Here is a 21088-nt window from a genome sequence, read left to right on the forward strand (position 1 = left end):
GTAATAAAAGAAAAAGGCTACCAGACCCGAATGGCATTCGGGGTCCGAACTTTAAAATTTAATTCGGCAGCTCCCGAATGCCATTCAGGTCAGGGAGCCTTTTTCCTTTATTACTAAAGCTGAGGCTCCCAGACCCGAATGCAGTTCGGAAATTCGGATCCCGCATGTCATTCGGGTCTGGGATCCTCAGCTTTAGTATTATATGTATATGGCTCCCATGTTGCCGTAACGAAAATTTGCGTTCAGACCCATTCGGATGAATTAAACCGAAAAACACATCTGATTGGCCAGAAAAGTCACATGTCCCATTCAGTTTCATTTTTGAACGAAATTCGGACGGGATCTGAAATTCAGAAACCGAAATTCGGACACATTCAGATGCATTTGGATTCGAAAATTCGGATGTGTCTGGATTTAGAAAAATGTGTCCAAATTTTGAATCGGAAGGAAACGGATCGCGCAGGTCTAATATATATCCGTCTAAAACAAAAATCACTTTTATACGTATGAAATGGAAACATCTTAGTAACAAATGTTTTCGTAGCCCGCATTCTCCACCATATTGTGGCCACAGAACAAAAGCTTACTTCTAGGCTGCTGTAAAACAAAAAACAAAGCATACTCAAGCAGCGCCGGGACCTCCAACAATTATTCTTTCGGAATGAAAGAAAAAGAAAAACAATTATTCGATGAGCTCACTGGCTGCGGCTCACGTCAGACAAGAGTCCCCTCCAGCGGGTACCAGGATAGAAGATAATACAAAAAAACAAACAAACAACGGGAGTACAGATCCAAAAGGGTAAAGAGGCTGAAATGCTTTAACCCTTTCGCTGCCAGCGCCATTTCCATTACGGCACTGGCTCCGGGCCCCTGTAATTAGACCGCTAGGACTCTACCTGCGAAAAGCCAACTGTCAGCTTTAAAATGCCACCAGACCGCTTCCATTGGCCGGTAAACGGTCGTGTCCCCCCCGTCCGACTCCGCTCATGTCTAAAAAAAAAACCAACAGGCTTCGCTGGACAAATCAGCTATGTGACCTTTTTAATAGTGATGCAGCGATACCATTTTTTTTCGGTATAGAGTACGAGTACCGATACTTTGCTTTCGGTACTCGCCGATACCGAGTACCGATACCGGTGCTTCCGCTGCCAGGGAGCTGGTTCCCAGGGCCATCTCATTGCCCGAGAAGCTGGCTCCATATTGTCTGGCCGGCTTCTGATTGTGCTTGGCCGGAAAATCGGCTCTCCGGACAATCAGCATGGAGCCGGCTTCCCGGGCCAATCAGGAAGCCAGGCGGCGAGTAATGACCCGCCTCCCAGCTTCCTGATTGTCCGGCTTCCCAGCCAATCAGCATCGAGCCAATCAGGAAGCCGGGAGGTGGGTCATTACTCGCCGTCCAGCTTCCTGATCGCACGGGAAGCTGGCTCCCCGTTCTCTCACGGCACTGCCGGTCAGATAAAATCTTCCTCTGACCGGAAGTTCCGGTATCAGGGAAGGTGTCGGAGCATTTGGGCGAGTATGAGTACTCGCTCAAATACTCGGTATCGGCACCGATACCTATACTAGTATCGGTGCATCACTACTTTTTATAAACCGGCCCCTTTCTGTCTCGGTGACACCAGGACTAATAAAGAGCGTGAATCCCTTCAGCAGGGACATTGACAGTAATAAAAACCTGGCCGGGGTTCCAACTTTTCCACACTTTATGCAACATGCTAATAAAACAGAGTTTGGGTTTTAGATACAATTTAAATGATCTCCGGCGTGGAGCGTGCGGGCTGCGCGCAGTCGGAGCCGTGTATCTACTGTACATATCTTAGCACAACATGTCACATGTAATGAAGTATAATTTTAGACGTCGCCCGCCCGGCAGGCCGGGACATTTTTTTATTGGGTCGAATATTTGCCGAAGCCAGACGCTGATATTTGTAAGTTACCGTCCAGGGGTCAGAGGGCAAGAACGGGAGGTAACGTGCGCAGCTGTCTCCCAATCTTATCACAGAACACATTGTAGACTCGAACATTCCAAAAAAATCGTCTTGTTTGCTGAAAAATGTGATGTTTGCCGGGCCGGGGCCGGGAAGAGACAAACCGCAGACTGCGCTGTGTGTGGCTTCGTGTCATTGTGGCCAAATCACGGAATATTAACCAATACAAGAGAGATTCCGAGGCCTCGGAGATTCCACACCTCACCCCTCAACCGTTCCTTCATCATTCTAATGTGCAAGAGGGAAAGGCTCTATCAGTCACTTATATGGCATGGGCAGAGAAATGGACATCAGTCTCTGTACACAGGAGCTTACACTCTAATGTCCCCCCCACAGTCACACACTATTATTATACACGTATATAGCTCTGACATATACCGCAGTGCTGTACAGAGAACGCTGAACCAGTCACATCAGTCCCTGTACCAGAGGAGCTTACACTCTAATGTCCCCACCACAGTCACACACTATTATACAACAAATAGCTCTGACATATACCGCAGTGCTGTACAGAGGACTCTGAGCCAGTCACATCAGTCTCTGTACAGAGGAGCTTACACTCTAATGTCCCCTCCCCCCACAGTCACACACTATTATTATACATTTATATAACTCTGACATATACCACAGTGTTGTACAGAGAACACTGAATCAGCCACACCAGTCTCTGAACCAAAGGAGCTTACACTCTAATGTCCCCCCACAGTCACACCCTATTAACCCCCTTGTTGTGAAGGAGGGGCTTTGAATTAGAATTTGTACCGAATTATTATTAGTTATAATTAACATCCATGTCGCCATCATCATCCATAGCGCTGTACAATGTAAGCAATGCAAATCCATCAAACCCTCCCAATGACAAGCACACGGAGTCGCACTGAGATATATATACACTGCACATGGAGTGGGAAACGTTTATTCAATCATTGGCGCAGAGGGCCTGCGGGATATTCCTTCCTACGTGTAATCTGCCATCGCCTGGCTGCGCCGACGCCTCCGGTGGCTCCTCAATCTGAACGTTTCGCTCGCTAAACACCGGGGAATGGAAATGATGGAAGAGATATAAACATGAATAAAACGTTACAATGTCATGGAAACCGTTCGTGTTAAAATTCCGAGTTTACGGCTCTAATCGTCAGAGCGAGATGGAATTCTCAGAATCCTATTTGGAGCCTTCGGCCCGTCCTGCCCTCCTGGGCGCTCCGGGTGCCAATCTGCATCACATTGTGAATTGGATTTCATTTCTTACACGCCAGGCTTTTAGCTCAGTGTTCAGTTCTACTTTCTCAGCATTGGGGATGATCATGACAAAGTGCTAAACTGTGTAAAAATAAAATAAAATATATATATACACAATATATAGTGTGCGTCCAAGAGCGGGCATGGGGTTTGGGTCATTGTGTAGCTGGGTGCAGCTCATAGGGAGGTACAGGCAGCTGGACGCAATTACCTGCAGCACCTGTCCTTCCCGGGGGGCAAATCTCCGCAGGGGCGTGCACGCTGTAGGGACGTGCATGCCCATGTGAATGAGCCCTAAAGCTGAACTTCTAGCAAATAGCGGACCAATGTTACCTGCCAAAGGATTTTTAATTCTGTCTGGCCACTTTTGTGATATTAGCATTTCTGCCAGACAGGGCAGTCTTTAATATTAATTGGACCCTGGGCAAACATTTTCTTTACCTCCAACCCCCTCCCCCCACCCCCCCACCCTACACATCACTCTCATGCTATGCACTTTCCATCTCCAAAAGAGCAGATAGAAGGAGACGTTATAGGGGGACGTGATGGAGATATCATGCGGATGCTCTATGCGGCGTGCAGCAGGGGAGGAGCAACACTATGCGATGCAGATTGCATAGTAAACAGAATGGTGACACGTGTGTATCTTTTGCAGGCTCAAGGGGCTGCTGCTTTGGGCCCCACAACAATGACTTTGCCCCCTTTGACTTGCGTTAAAGACACCCCTGCTGCAAGACAGCGCAGCCTGGACGGTGACACCACTTAGAAATAAGGAACACAGTGGTGTCACCTTCAGGGCAGAATTTCCCGCTAGGCAGTGTAGGCAGCTACATGCACCCTCTACAGAGGGGCGCAGCCTGTCTGTATTATATATACTGTATATCACCTTCCCGCTCCCAGGCCTAGGGTTGCCACCTGTCCAGGATTCACCCGGACAGTCCGGGTTTTGAATGCTGTGTCCGGGTTTCATGGCAGCAGAAACCCGGACACATGATGTCAAGCAGACAGGAGCAACCAAAATTAAGATAGGGGTTACTAGCCCCCAACTGAAAATAGTTTAAACTGTGATTTTTACATATGAATGGGCAGCGCTATTTATATATGAATAAGCTCAATTTCTTCTCCCAAAAAAATGTCCGCGTGTCACTAGAGTGTTCGGGTGGCAACCCTACCCAGGCCACTCATTGGATAATGAAGATGAAGCAAAAACACTGATAAGTTATCACTCTGCGGATTCCTACTGTGCCAGTGTAAGTGCTGCTGTACAGGGGTGAGAGCAGGCTGATGACAGACAGGGCAGCCATCAGGGGGAGTACGGCTGATACTCATGTAAGGGGCCCGGGCAACCTGGGGGGCTCGCCCGGGTCCCTTACATGACTATCGGCCGACGGTGAAGGGCGAGGAGACGGAGGCCTAGCCCTAGCAGCGCAGGACCCCAGCATTGCCGCTGCAGCGGCTTTGAGACAAGCTAGGGCCCCATCAGCGACGCTGCTCATCTGATGTCGGACTGGCCGGGAGTGACGTCACGTTAGTGACGGGACGTCACTTCTGGCTGGTCCGGCGGCAGGCGAGGCCATGTGTGCAGGTAAGAGGAGCTAGGAACGAAGGAAAGGAGGGAGGGGAGGGAGTGATGCAGCCCTGACCAGCACACCTGAGACCCATTCAGAGTCCACCATAGACAGTCTCGGATGGGCTGTGCAGCATCTATGGTGGGCTCTGCAGGGTCACTCTCAGGTGGGTCCTGTGTCCAGCGCGTCACTAAGCCCTGCGTCCAGCACGTCACTAAGCCCTGCGTTCAACGCGTCACTAAGCCCTGCGTCCTGCCCTGATGACAGATGACAGGTTCTGGTACTTACGTTAGCTGTGAGCTCCCATTTACACTTGTGTAGCATGTAAGCATGCATTCATGGCACTGGGCTGGTCTATGCGCAACGAATGCAGCAAAGATGTACCTTTCATGTTTGTTACATATCTTTGTCCCCCAAAAAAATGTGTAAGGAAGCTCATGCAAATAAAAGGAGAACATTAGTAAGGAGTGGAACCCAAACCCCAGCGCTGCAAGGACAGAAGTCTATGCAGTCACTGAGCTTCTTTTATTATATCTGATATCCCTTTGCAGTCCTCTCCTGTGCTGACCGCCTGGCTGCCATAGCCAGTGTCCTCCACTGAAAGGTGCAAGAGTTTGCAACCCCCCCCCCCCACCACCACGTCTGGCGGGCGCACAGCTTCGCGGTTAGTGTAAGCGAAATGTAACGGAAAATTGGATGTAATCAGAGCGGTATTCCTTATTGATGTGGAATCTTGGAAATAGTTCACAGAAATCATAACACGTTCCTGTGTTTAGTACAATAGATCAGCAGTCTGTGTGCAGGTCCCTCTGATTACATCTCCCTGCCAGGCCGTCAGGATGTGAAACCCGTCAAAAATAAAACGTACTTTACATGCCGCTCTCCCTGCGATGGCACCGACGTTGATTAACGTCCATGGCTGACAGCGGCAACAATTCCTCCTCTGCAAAGGTAACCTGCTCTACCATAAAGAATAGAATCATTTAAAGGTAACCTGGGTCCGAAAATTTATGTTTCAAATATGGGTGGCCACCAAAAGATTCCATGACCTCATTGTTCCTTCTATCCATAGAAGACTCCAGTGTGTCTCTGCCCCTCCCACAACATGAGGTTTACCCAGGGGCGTCCCGAGGCCAGGGGGTCACCCAGAGCGCATACCGGGTGACACCCTACTGTGACGTCATCGCTCATGCGCGGTTATCTTATTGATACCTGCTGCCGGCCATCTTGGTGATGGACGCCGGCAGAGAGAGGAGGGGACATTCACCCGGCGGGATGAGGTATGCTGCCGGGTCCCCTCCTCTCTCCTGAAACTGTCGGGCTCTCGGTCAATGACTGAGTGCCTGACTTTTTAAAGGGGGTGACACCAAATTCAAGTCATTTTGGTGTCACCCCCACAATGGTGCCACCCGGGTGCGAGCCGCTCCCCCCGCACTCCCCTAGTGACACCTCTGGGTTTACCCCCAGTGGTTTTGCTGACTTAGAGTGTAAGCTCCTCTGGTACAGAGACTGATGTGACTGACTTATTGATCTCTGTACAGCACTGCGGACTATGTCAGAGCTATATAAATGTATAATAATAATAGTGTGTGACTGTGGTGGGGCATTAGAGTGTAAGCTCTTCTGTACAGAGACTGATGTTACTGGCTTAGTGTTCTCTGTACAGCACTACGGAATATGTCAGAGCTATATAATATAATAATAACAGTGCATGGCTGTGGGGGGACATTAGCTCCCCTGAGTGTAGGCTACTCCGCTGCAGAGACTGCTACCAATGACTCAGTGTTCTTTGTACAGCACTGCGGTATATGTTAGAGCTATATAAATGTATAATGATAGTCATTAAATGTATAATAGGGTGTGATTTTGGGGGGGCATTAGCGTGTTAGCTCCTCTGTACAGAGACTGATGTGGCTGGTTCAGTGTTCTCTGTACAGCCCCGTGGTATATGTCAGAGCTATATACAGTAAATGTATAATAATAGTCAGTGATTGTGGTGTGAATTAACATTGTCCGGAATATCTTGTCTGACCACAGGCAGCAAGTACTGAAAGCCCTTCTGGGATAAAGGCCTTTCCAGAAGGTTTTGGAAAGCAGATGGGGGCATCACCCTCATATTAAGAAAAGGTCCCACAACTAGTCATGTAGCTTCCATTACTCTTCATTTTTTAGGTGCATAGTAGTTGGCAGGCTGAGGACCTACGTTGGAGGCCTTGCTTCGGCCACTCACTTTCCACTTTGGCATTAAAATAATCTACTGACTCAGCACGGCTCAGGGAAAGTTGACCATAAGTTTAAAAAAAAAAGCAAGAATGAGTGAAAAGGCGGAAAAATGGGCTACACAGAGGAAGTCATAAATGAGAGTGGAGGTCACGACCCATAATCAGTCTCTTGGAACTCAAAGACCAACAGCCATAGAAAAAAAACAACTGCATGGCCAAGTAAATACATTCTGCAAGAAAACCCCACCAGAATCTGCTATAAATATACAAGGAGAAGAGGAAAAGTCTACAACAGACCCGAGAAGGTGGATGGAGACCAGCTTTATGGTATAGACGTTTACACAGAGGGGTCAAATGTATGAAGATTCCCAGGGCAGCTGACAAAGGTCAAGGAGGGTCCCGGCTGTTGTGTTCCAGACCTTGACAAGGATTTGGGAATCCTTTCCATACATCTTTAAGTGCTGCCGGACACTTCGTGAGTGAACATTAGACAGATCCAGGAAATGGTGCATAATGGAGGATTTCCTTGTGTCTGGGTCTAGGAAGAGGGTGGAAGTCCTACAGAGGTGGGAACATGTGTTTCAGTTCCAGAAACCTCATCTGGGGAAGGCAGAAGGAACCGTTCTTCCACAATATATTTACCTGTATTAGCCGTGTATCTGTAAAAAATAAGTCAAGGCAACTGGACTCGCTGTATTTTTCCTGAGAACTTTTCACTGGTCATCCAACCAGCTTTCTCAGTTCGGAATGACTTGTACAAAAAATTATCTGGGAATAAATATGGTGAATGTTGCTCCAATCCACATAATCTGTTAATCGCAACCAGGTGTTGATTGCATTTGGCCATTGGAGCTAGGAGGTGTTATTAACCTGCCCAGGGAGAGGTGTTAAAACAGCACTGTATGTGACAGACAATAGATGTCTCACCTCCACCCCCAACTCTATTCAAGCTTGGCTTCTCCCTTTTTACATAAATGGCCTCTTTCACGCCTCTCTTAAACCAGTCCTCCTCCCTGTCTAGGATGCGTACTTGACGGTCTTCAGAGGAGTGACCTTTTTCCTTTTAGATGTAGGTACTCTGCTGAATCCTGACCAGAGGGTTTGGCTCTTCTATGCTGTGCCATGTGCTGGTGTAGCTGCTGTTTTGTCTCACCGACATACAATTCTGAGCACTCCTCACTGCACCGGACGGCATACACAATGTTGTTCATCTTGTGTTTTGGTGTTGGGTCTTTTGGGTGAACCAGTTGTTGCCTCAGTGTTTTGCGGGGTTTAAAGCAGACGGGGATGTGATGTTTTTTTAAAAACCCTTCTGAGTTTCTCAGACGCCCCCAGCTACATATGGGATGACCAAATTCTTCCGTTTGTCATGCTTTTCACCCTCACTGGTACTCTTGGCATTCTTTCCTCTTCTTTCTATTTTGACAAAAGCCCAGTCTGGATACCCTACAAGTTTTAAGGGACCCCCCCTGAGGTGTTTGAATTCCTTCATCTTGGCCTCTGTTCTGGTGGGAATTTTCTCTGCCCGGTGGTGACAAGCCAGGTCTTCTCATTTAACATCAATACCTGACCTCAGAAATGGGCACACATTTTTACAGACACGCTTCAAAATATTTTCCAAAACCTTCCCACTAGAGTAGAATGTGTTATAGGCGTAAAAGGGGGGCAACTCCATGTTAGTGTCTGGGGTTTTGGAATGGGATGTCCAACAAGCTCATGTAGGTGTGATCAGGGCTGGATTTCCCACAAGGCCAACCAAGGCCTGGCCTCGGGGCAGCAGGGAGTAGAGGGGCAGCAGGAGTGTGGAATTCCTATCTCCCGAAGCATGCAGTTCCGTGCGCCGGGCGGTTTGTTGTTTTCTACATTTAGCCCTGTTGTGGGCAAACAGAGCTAAATGTATAGTGAGTAAAACCACTTGTTTTGTGATCTTGGTAATGTCGCCGAGATCACTTGTATGCAGCCGGCAAGTCTGCCATTCTCTATTGGGGGGCAGGGGGGTTTGGCGGGTAGGGGGGCGCATTAAGGAACTTGGCCTTGGGGCAGCAGAGAGAGTAGATCCGGCCCTGAGTGTGATGGTCAGGTGTCTTTAGGCCATAGAGTATTTGTGTCCAATAATCATCATAGGAAATGCTGCCTCTCTGCCAGTGCTGCCTTATAGGCACAAGCCTAATGGTAAAACCAACTCTGGCTTGGGTAAACGAAGTGGAAACAAAGAAAAGGAACGCACACCGAGAGGGTAGAGTTAATTCATTCCACTAAAATAATTGTTTACAAGATCTGTAGATGCAACTATCATGTTTTGGGGGTCCAGAGCTGCTACCTTCCATCAGGGCTCGTGTTCTGTGTGGAGAAAGAGTTGGATGTGCTCAAAAAGGGAATTAAAACTTGCACAGGAGTTCATAGGAGTGCCCCTCAATAGGTGATGGGAACAGAGCCATCTGTCCACCTCTCTGGGTTGGTTTATGACACCACCGGTCTTCTATGCTTAGAAAGGGTCACCATCCTGAGAGCGCCTATCAAAGAAACAAACATTTCAAAATGGCCACCGACAGCAAGTTGTGTTGTAGCCATTTGGAAGATGTTTCTTCACTTCCCTTATTTTATTCCCCCCTTCAGCTGCCAGTTTATTATTGCCAGGAGTACGTGATGTCCGAAGATATGGACCTTTGCACAACATTTTGTTATGAGACGGCCCAGGAGGGATTTGGGATCCAACTGGAGCAGATAGAAAATGACTCTGGGAGTACAGAGACCTTTGTGACTCAGCTTCTACCCTCTTCGTCTTTCCCACACACAGCTGAACTGTCATCGTCTGAATCGGTGCTATATATAAGATCCGCAGCACCATTTGTCTGGCTGGTTAACAGGCCACCCTGTGCCATAAAGCGTTTGGCATTAACGAGGCCTGCAAGGTTAAGTGACAACATCTACATGTCCAAAGTCTGAGTCATGGCCGTCGCCGGGCCAAACATGTATTTACTGGAAGTTTTCATGACATCTATTAGTAATAAACACGCTGGAAGGGAAAAGAAAAGAACATCTTTTTTTTGTTGCCCTTGCTGTGATAACAAAATTCTTTTCTAAATAACATAACAAAAGCCAAATAATCAGTTTGGGTCAAGACTGTCAAGAAATTCAGTTTGATTGGAGTTGTCTGGCAGTGATGCAGGGATGAGCAGCTTAAAGGAGAACTATGAGGGGGGTGCTTTTCACTCACCTCATAGTTCTAGCCGACCTGTGACAATGAGGTCGGCTCAGTAGATCGGGAGGTGAGTGAACACATACCGGTGTTCGCTCACCTCTCAATCCTGTCACGGCTCTCTGCCGTGACAGGGGAGGGGCTGGATTCCCCCCTCCCCGCTCCGATCTGCCAGCGCTGACTGGCGGAATGGACGGGGGAGGGGGCGGGTACAGCTGGCTCTGCCTCTGGATAGGCAGAGCCAGCTGTCAGTCACGCAGCTGGGCTGATCTCAACATCGATGTCGGGATCCGCTCCGGCTGCGGCGTCTCAGTATATAGTGATCTGTAGCTCGTGGTATACTGAGCTTAGGGTGACGGGAGGACGCTAGTTTGTCCTCCCGTTACCCTAAGGAGAACTATGGGGAAAAGCCTTAACCCCATAGTTCTCCTTTAAAGACAAATTTAAGGAGGCGGGGGAGGGTGTACTCCTTTAAAATTTACTTTTTTAAATTTGCATATGAGAGTGTAGCTCACTGTTGTAACATCACTTAGATCTATAGCAAAGTTCACTTGCTGGATGCCTTCAAGCAGATAAACCCAGTCATTAAAACGTAATATAAGCTTTAAGGTGCCATATACCTCTTTCAAAGGTCACTTTCAGTTTATTTAAAACTGAAGCTTTCAATAAAATAATCCCTGGTGAGCCTGCCATCAAGGTTCTTGTTCAACCACTTCCTGTTCAGAGTGACAACTCTATGTCCCTGTCTACCAGTTGTGTTCCTGTGTAGTCAACCCGTCATGCAGGCTTCTGATGGAGACTACATTCAGCACTTTAATACCATATTACCCAGGTTTGGTCAACTGCCTTTACCAACGTAGGGACGCCGCTGCCATAAGCTGGAGTGTCCTTCCCAAAATGTAGTGCTTGCAGCTGGGCTGTAGCCAGCCTGAGCTTTGTTTATGTAATCTGTATGCGTTGGGTTTCCCCTTAAGCCCAAGACATTGGTTCTGTCTGCTGCTGTTGATTGTTCTCCAGGGGATAAAAGCAGTGTGAAGCTTCTGTACTTGCCTCCCCGGTTTTGCCTGGAGAGGATGTCAGGGGGAGATGTGTGTTTGCCTCTCAGGCCCTTGCTTTGGGTAAGAAGCAGAAAGAAGGGTTTTGTTCACAAGGCTGCCTAACTGGGTCTACAGAATCTAAACTGCCCTGTGGCAGAGACCTAGGAAACTGGAGGGCAGCTTCCCAACTGGGTCTACAGAATCCAAGCTGGCGTGTGGCAGAGGCCTAAGAAACTAGAAGGTCGCTGACTAACTGGGTCTACAGAATCCAAGCTGCCTTGTGGCAGAGACTTAGGAAACTGGAAGGTCGCTGACTAACTGGGTCTACAGAATCCAAACTGCCCTGTGGCAAAGGCCTAAGAAACTGGGAGGTAGCTGCTTAACTGAGTCTACAGAGTCCCACCTGGCTTGTGGCAAAGACCTAGGAACCTGCAAGATAGCTCCCCAACTGTGTCTACAGAATCTAAGCTGACTTGTAGCAGAGGCCTAGCACAATGGAAGATAGTTGCCCATCTGGGCCTAAAGAACACTTGGAGAAGTCTGCTGTGTGGAGGGATGTTTGCTGCTGTGTATCCTGTACCCAGTGGCGTAACAACCGGGGGGGCGCAGGACTGAGGGGGGCGCCATCACTGACCCCCGCTAAACGAAGGCCCTGGCCGCAGATGCAGTGGCTCCCTCTCTATTAGAGAGAGTTATTGGCAAAATTTCTGCCCCGGGCGCCAATAACTGTGGTTACACCACTGCCTGTACCCCTAACCCTCTCTCCTCGAGGCAGCCCTCCCAAAGACTAAAGCGGGGCTACAAATAAGCCAGAAGGCAAATATGAATCATCACATATCCCAGTCTGCGGAGAAGTATAACGATTGTGTTAAGACAACCTCCATCATCACTTTGCAGTCATACTGCCTTGTAACTCTCCCGCTGAAACCGCTTTCTCGGCCAGCCAGTAAACATTAGAAGTTGTGGATTAATGGTGCTGATAAGTAATCACACCATCAGGTCATACTTGGATGTCAAACATAAGACATTACTCATTGCCCAAATATAAATATTGACCAATTAGAAAGTCAGCGGCTTGAAGATACCAGAAGATCGGCAAAAAAAGGACTTTCTGTATCAAAGCTGCAGAAACTAACCTGAATTCTGAGCCCAGCAGCCATCTCCCACACCTGTGCAGGAAAGGGCGGAATGGACAAAACTTCTGTACTATGCCATCTACAGGAGCCGAAATCCAAGAACAAAAATGGGATATATAGTACCTTACCGGTCCAGTTCTTAGATGTGGCGGCTGCATTCGTTTTTTGTTTTCTGGCTAAATACATTTTCTGCAAGTACAGACATTTTCCTGTTGATCCTGCCATAAATCCAGTATTCCTCAACTTCCTGTGCACTAAAATGAAATATCAAACAGTGTTGTGAGTGTACCCAGCTATTTGTTTTTATAAACTACAGCACACCTCCGTATGTAATGGAGAAAAAAATGGGGAAGGTATTTGTAGTCCAAATCAAGAGCACAGCCTAGGGTGACAGCACAGTGGGTACAGTACTGTGTGTGTGTGAGCACTATCACCCCAGGGGTTCACTCCCCTGGACACAAATACAAGTGTATGGGCACAGGGGCGTCCCGAGGCTGGGTGACACCCGGAGCGGTAACCGAGTGTCACCCCGCCGAGACGTCACTGCGCATGCGTGTGACGTCACCACACGCATGCTCGATGGCGTCATCGCGCACGCGCAGCAGTATTCTGATACCTGCCGGTGCCCATCTTGGTGATGGACGCCGGCAGAGAGAGGAGGGTACAGTCACGCGGTGGGATATGCCGCCGGGTCCCCTCCTCTCACCTGATACTGTCGGGCGTTCGATCCATGACCGAGCGCCCGCCTTTTCAGAGGGGGGTGACACCAAAATGACTGTGAGTCATTTTGGTGTCACCCCTCCATTGGTGTCACCCGGGTGCGGGCCGCACCCCCCTTGTGACGCCACTGTATGGGCATACAGCATAAAATATTCCTGCGTTGGCGGATCCTTGGAAACTCAGCTGCTGTGTTTTTGTGTCCATAGGATTGTAAGGACAGAGTATCCTGAATGTAGGTACACGAGTGTAAACGTAAGTACTGGCGTTTACCTGCGCACGAGTATGGGCATAAGTTTCTGAACATGGAGGATTCCAATTCGGGAACTTACGCCCTTATGCATGCGCGTGCAATTGCCAGTAATTGCATTTACAAGTGCAAACCCGCTTACAATGTATTTTCACAAATATGGACCCAGAAACACATCAGTTGGTGCTCCCGAGCCTGCTTTACACTGTATGCCTATGCACCTATATTTGCGTCCTTGTGAATGAGCCTCTAGGACAGGAAGTGGGTTATTGGCAGGATCACCATGCGAAAACAAAGGGAAAAAAAAGCCTGAAAAAGAAAACTAAAATAATAGCTACAAAGGGAAAATTAATCAATCAATACATTAATTAATTAAAAAAACAAAACTTTAGGGAAGTGGGAGGTGGTCCCCCTGGCAAGGTACATAACATGTGACCTGGTATGGTGGTGGTGGTGGGGAGGGGGGTGGGGACATGCTATCTGCCCCTTTCTTTTCTGGACATTAAGGCCTTGTTCACACCAAGCGCGTTCCAGGAGCAGAGCAGAGCAGAGCAGAGCAGAGCAGTTACAGACCGGAGCAAAACTGCGTCCAATGTATTCCAATGGTATTATTAGCTCCAGTTCACATCGCAGCGTTCAGTTCCAGGCCCTATTTTACCTGCTCTGGAACGCATGCAAACGCATCAAACACGCATGCAAACGCCTGGAACGCACTGAAAGCCCATGTTAAACGAAACGGTCCGGAACGCATCAAAAACGCGGCACAACCCGCTACCCACATTGGACCCGCTACAGCTCGCAGTATACTGAGACCGCCGCAGCCGGGACGGATCCCGACATTACTGTCTGGATCCGCCCAGCTGCGTGATTGACAGCTGGCTCTGCCTATCTAGAAGCAGAGCCAGCTGTACCCGCCCCCTCCCCCGTTCGTTCCTCCAGTCAGCGCTAGAGGATCGGGCAGGGGAGGGGGGAATCCCTGCAGGGAGCCGTGAGTGACAGTCACAGCTCTCTGCAGGGACATGATCGAGAAGTGAGCGAGCGACGGTATGTGTTTTCTCACTTCCCGATCTATTGAGCCGACGTGTGACAGTTTCATTGTCACAGGTCGGCTAGAACTATGAGGCTGAGTGATTTTCACTCACCACATAGTTCTCCTTTAAGGATCAATTACACTATTGCCCCAAATGACAATGTCAAGGGGCGACAGAGAAAGATCAATGGGGGGGGGCTTTATAATTTTGCTATGGGGCCCCATGTTTAAATAAAGCCTTGCCTTACTTTCAGCGAGTGAACAAGCCCGGAGAGTTCTATCATCAGCTGAGCTGGGTTTTTTTTCTTCCCCTAACAGCTTCTATTTAAATCTCCCGATACTATCCAGAGTCTGGTTAGTGTTCAGTGGAAAAAATACAGTTAAGAAGGAAACAAACGACCTGGATTATCTCATAAAAAAAACAAAAAACCAGCATAAGGTAAAGAGTGAAAGTGTCCGCGGGTTTGGCCATCACTCTTAGGTCTCAGAACAGAACAAATGTGACCTGGATCTTCTAGGAAATTGATCATCAGTCAAATGCTTAACAGGAAAACCTGGAGACTCTAAACTGCACATACAGTATATTGTATGTTCATGTTACTGAGCTCTCTCGAAGACAAGTATATAAAAAGACATCATGGTTCGGGTAGGAGAATGAGTGCGATGGTAGTGTTCATTGGGGGGGCTTTGGAAGCAAAAACAAAAAGGAAAGAAGAATTAATCGCCAACATCTCCTAACACCCAAACCCAACCTAACACTTCCTCAAATCCCTAGACTTCCTAAGCCCTAAAAATCCACCCAACCCCTAAAATAATTTGACAAATGCAAACAACTTAAAGTGACACTAAACTCAGGAGATAAACCTTAAAAATACATTCAAGTACCCAAACTCTGAACAACAATGTATCTTATTTGTGTATCACTCGGCTGTAGATCCTCCAATCATCTCTGAATTGGTGCTGACACTGTCCTTCCTTCTGGGTGGGAGCTAGGGTTGCCACCTGTCCAGGATTCACCCGGACAGTCCAGGTTTTGATGGCAGCTGAGACCTGGACACATGATGTCAGACAGACAGGGGCAACCAAAATTAAGATAGGGGCTACTGGCCCTCCAGTAAAAATAGTCTCAACTTTCATATTTACACATGAATGGGTGACGTTATTTACATACGAATAAGCCACGACTCATTCTCCCCAAAAAATTTCTGTGCGTCGCTAGAGTGTTTGGGTTTCGCTGGAAGAAAAGGTGGCAACCCTAGTGGGAACTACTTTTGTTCCCCATGGTCCCCGTGTGTGTTGTAGAGTAGTCACCGCTCCAAGCTCCCCCCCGGGATGGAGTACAATGTCATGTTTAGTTTACTAATTTGCATTGAGATTGTAGTCCATCCCGGGAGCAAGCTTGGAGCGGTGACTACTTTACAACACACACAGGGACCATGGGGAACAAAAGTAGCCCCCCTCCAGAAGGGAGGACAGTGTCCAGCACCAATTCAGAGATGATGATTTGAGGATCCAGGGGCCATTTAAAGTCTATAACGCCTGTTAAAAACTTCCAGTAACTACTTAAATTATTGCTGTTGATTTCTACCAAAAACTTCCAATTTTACCCAATATTTGTGAAAATTGAAAACTCAATTTTTCTCATCTGTAAACATTAAGTTTAGCCCCTTCCCTTTATTTTCCTGAAATGATGATGTCCTCTTAGGGTCTATTTACCTTTTCACGTGTGTTACCACAATGCACAGTGCAGTAAGGTACAGGATATGCTCTTCTGCATTGTGGTGCCATTTATGTTGGATGGCACCAATGAAAATGGGTCCCCCAGTAACTTTCTGTTATTTGGAGGACTTTTTTTGTATTTAAGACTGATGTGAAAAGTAATTTGATTTGACAAATCCTGGATGTTTGCCTTTGAATTGAAAGCAATGATTATTTGGGTTTTTGGTGAAAGTTCCATGAAGAAGATTTGAATGGAGAGCTTCCATCGGTTCCAGGGCTGAATTCTTCTCAGATGCATGGATGGGGGAAGTCTAATGATCACAATGCTAAATTACGAAGTTACTGAAGTTTCTGTTCATTTGTATTGGTGCCCCAATGCTCGCGTGTGCTTTTGTAGGCACTTTAGGCTACGTTGGCAGCCCGTTATATTTTAAACCTCCAGTAAAAATAGTCTCAACTTTCATATTTACACATGAATGGGTGACGTTATTTACATACGAATAAGCCACGACTCATTCTCCCCAAAAAATTTCTGTGCGTCGCTAGAGTGTTTGGGTTTCGCTGGAAGAAAAGGTGGCAACCCTAGTGGGAACTACTTTTGTTCCCCATGGTCCCCGTGTGTGTTGTAGAGTAGTCACCGCTCCAAGCTCCCCCCCGGGATGGAGTACAATGTCATGTTTAGTTTACTAATTTGCATTGAGATTGTAGTCCATCCCGGGAGCAAGCTTGGAGCGGTGACTACTTTACAACACACACAGGGACCATGGGGAACAAAAGTAGCCCCCCTCCAGAAGGGAGGACAGTGTCCAGCACCAATTCAGAGATGATGATTTGAGGATCCAGGGGCCATTTAAAGTCTATAACGCCTGTTAAAAACTTCCAGTAACTACTTAAATTATTGCTGTTGATTTCTACCAAAAACTTCCAATTTTACCCAATATTTGTGAAAATTGAAAACTCAATTTTTCTCATCTGTAAACATTAAGTTTAGCCCCTTCCCTTTATTTTCCTGAAATGATGATGTCCTCTTAGGGTCTATTTACCTTTTCACGTGTGTTACCACAATGCACAGTGCAGTAAGGTACAGGATATGCTCTTCTGCATTGTGGTGCCATTTATGTTGGATGGCACCAATGAAAATGGGTCCCCCAGTAACTTTCTGTTATTTGGAGGACTTTTTTTGTATTTAAGACTGATGTGAAAAGTAATTTGATTTGACAAATCCTGGATGTTTGCCTTTGAATTGAAAGCAATGATTATTTGGGTTTTTGGTGAAAGTTCCATGAAGAAGATTTGAATGGAGAGCTTCCATCGGTTCCAGGGCTGAATTCTTCTCAGATGCATGGATGGGGGAAGTCTAATGATCACAATGCTAAATTACGAAGTTACTGAAGTTTCTGTTCATTTGTATTGGTGCCCCAATGCTCGCGTGTGCTTTTGTAGGCACTTTAGGCTACGTTGGCAGCCCGTTATATTTTAAACTGACTTCTTTAACTCAACGCAGGTTAACATGCAACATAACGTGCAATCAGCGCCGGATTTCCCACAAGGCCCAGCCTTGGGGCAGCAGGGAGTAGAGGGGCAGCAGGGGTGTGCAATTCCTATCTCCCGACGCCTGGCATATGGAGTTGTTTTCTACATTTAACCCTGCTTTGGGCAAGCAGAGCTAAATGTACTGTTACATACAAGTGTACGGGCGGCTATAGAGCCGCTTGATTGCAATTATGGTGCGTGGGCAGGGCCGGATTTCCCACAAGGCAAACCAAGGCCCGGCCTCGGGGCAGCAGGGAGTAGAGGGGCAGCAGGGGTGTGAAATTCCTATCTCCCAATGCCCGGGACATGCAGTTTCGGGTGACGGGCGGGTGTTTGTTTTCTACATTTAGCCCTGCTTTGGGCAAGCAGAGGGGAATGTACAAGGAGGAAGCCGCCGCTTGTTTTGTACAAGTGATCTCAGGGATGTTGCCAAGATCACTTGTATGCAGCCTGCAGGTCTGCCATTCTCCATTGGGGGGTTTGGCGGGTAGAGGGGCGCATTGAGGAACCTGGCCTTGGGGCAGCAGAGAGACTAAATCCGGCCCTGCGCGCAATACTACACTGCAATGAAGTAATTTGGCCCTTAGACATCCTTTCCACTGCCCCGACCCTTAGCTGCTTTTGATTTCAATATAATTATCTTATTAGGTGATGAAAACACAACCTGAAGGATGACAATATATTGGACTCCACCAAAAAAAGATTAGGGTTGGAAAGTCACCTTCCTTCACCTAATAAAATTTCTCGACGACCGATGAGAAAAGTAATAGATCTAACAATGCCTACATACGTGCCCTTTAATTGAAAGCAATGATTATTTGGGTTTTGGTGCAGGTTCCCCTATGATGATTTGAATGGAGAACTTCCTTCGGTTCCAGCGCTCAATCCTTCTCAGATGCTTGCACGGGGGGGAAGCCTATTGATCGCTATCCCAATGCTAAATTGCACCTTTATTTAATGGAAGGGTTGATGGTATACAGCTGTGTTTGTTCCTTGTTCCTCGCCAGGTTAGTCTGCCCTGTAATCAGAGATTTGTCTGGAGTTTTGTTGTTTTCTTAACTCGCACAATACGGTTGTAGATTTAATCGATAAGGCAGAGCAGATAGAAGAACAAGCTTTCCAAAAAGTTACTGAAGGAACCAACACAGCTAGATGGAGCTGAACCTTTCTAAGCTCATGCCGTTATCTCATGGAAAGTCTACCATTGCTAGTAGGACACAACGAGTCCCTTGTTTTTATAATGGGTGGGTGCGTTAAGGGTTTGCCCATTCAGATGTGGTCTTTCAGCTGTAGGTGTCCTGATTTGGAGCTGGACTCAAGGCATATGCTGGCCTTTTGGTGAGATATCTAAGAGAGAATATCCGGCACTCAACTCAAGAAGATCTGTATCAATCATAATGTCTTGAAAGACATAAAAATCCATACATGGATGGACAAATCTTTGGGGAGATCTTCTGCCATAGGTGTTGGATCTGCTCTGGTCCACCTTGGCACCTTTAGTATAATCTTTAAAGGCGTTTTAAAGTCACCCCTGTTACAACACCCACATTGTAATAGGAATACGGACTAAGTTGTTTTTGATAATACAATCAACTCAATCCCTTTTATGTAGTGAGTAGGAATGCACCGATACCGATATTAGTATTGGTGCCGATGCCGAGTATTTGGGTGAGTACTCGTACTCGCCCAAATGCTCTGATGCCTTGCCCGATACCGGAGTTTCCTTTATCATGAAGCCGTGCAGCGAGTCATTACATGCTGCCCAGCTTCCAGAGTGGCCAGGAAGCCGGCTCCATGCTCTCTCGTCACTTTTTGCCAATCAGGAAGCCGGGCGGCGAGTCATTACCCGCCCCCACTGGCTTTCTGATTGGCCAGAAAGCCGGCCTCATGCCCTGTTGTTATCTGGCTTCCTTAACTGGAATTCCTGTATCGGTATTCGGGATTGGCGAGTACCGAAAAAAAAATACCCGTACTCGTACTAGATGCCGAAAAACCGGTATCGTTGCATCACTGGTAGTGAGAGCTGCCTTCCATCTGCCCATCATTTTCGACAACTTCAACTTCCCAGTGTGCTCTGTGTCTCTTTCCCTGCTGCTTGATGTGCATCAATCTCAATTTCTCAAGACTACATATCCCATCATGCATTGCTTCCAATGATTATGTTACATTGTAACTAGATCAATATGGTTATCAGGAGTGGGATAGAACTTATGGTAATCCAATATAGAAATACATATTTAGTCTTAGTTTTTGACCATAGATGGCCACCTTTAAGGTGTTTCAGCTCCTCCTATTGCAGTCTTCATAAACCTATTAATCCTGTATAATAATAATAGTAGTAATAATAATAATATTATGAAGCAAATGCCCAGATAAAAGGCATCTGAAGATATATATCAATATATACATTTAATTAAGAAAAGTGGGATCCACAGAAAAGAACATTTGCTGGGGTTCTCTTCCCCTGTTTTGCGGGCAGATCCTCCCCCATGATCAGGGCCGGATTTCTCACAAGGCCAACCAAGGCCCGGCCTCGGGGCAGCAGGGCGTAGAAGGGCAGCAGGGGTGTGGAATTCCTATGCCCAGGCGGGTAGTTGTTTTCTACATTTAGCTCTGCTTTGGGCAATTTGCGTCACAATTTGCGTCAGATGCTAGGTCTGTCACAATGTCCACCTTAATGTAATTCTTTGGGGGTCTTTAGCACACACGATGCATTTCCTACCTGACTTACAATCCTTCCAAAACCAAGTGGAACAAATTTTTCCTCCCCCGGCTTCTCTTGGCGGACAAATGTTTTATATTTAGGACATTTGTAGAGCGGAGCCTCAAACATCTGTTCTTGGCGGAGCACACGCAGAGTGTTTGTGTATGTTCAGCATCTGTATACAATTTACGTATAGGATAAGAGGATGTCAGATACGGAGCTGTACATTCATTCCAGGGCGCATAATGAAGCCCGGCCTCGTCCCCGCCGCCCTGATAACGTCGCTGATTGGCACGATGGAATGAAAGGGAATTATTACACAGGACGGGCATGTATGTTCCCGACGGGGTCGCAGGTCGCTTGATGTCACCAGCCCGTGGGGGAACTATACCGCCCTGTAGGAAATGTACATATTTATAGCTGGTTACACAATGTTCTCGGAGCCGTACGGATCAGTGGGGGATTTTAAACACAAATTGGCTGCCTGTAAATACTTAAAAAAGGGTTTTCAGTTAGAGAAAGTTGGGTTTATGAGCTCGCCCGCCATTTCTTGCAAGTTTAACTAAATCCATCTTTTGCAGCTCCCTTCTGTGCTTTTCGCCCAGGCTTCTCTATCCTCCAGTGGGGATGAGATGAGTCTCAGGTGCTGCGCAAACTGCTGGCGCTAAATAAATCCTATATAATAGTAATTTTTCCAAAACCGATTTAGCCATCAACATATACATATTGCAATACGTGTGTATATA

Source organism: Nanorana parkeri, unplaced genomic scaffold, assembly GCF_000935625.1.
Source record: "Nanorana parkeri isolate BGI_ZX_2015 unplaced genomic scaffold, ASM93562v1 scaffold47, whole genome shotgun sequence".
NCBI classification, from domain to species: Eukaryota; Metazoa; Chordata; class Amphibia; order Anura; family Dicroglossidae; genus Nanorana; species Nanorana parkeri.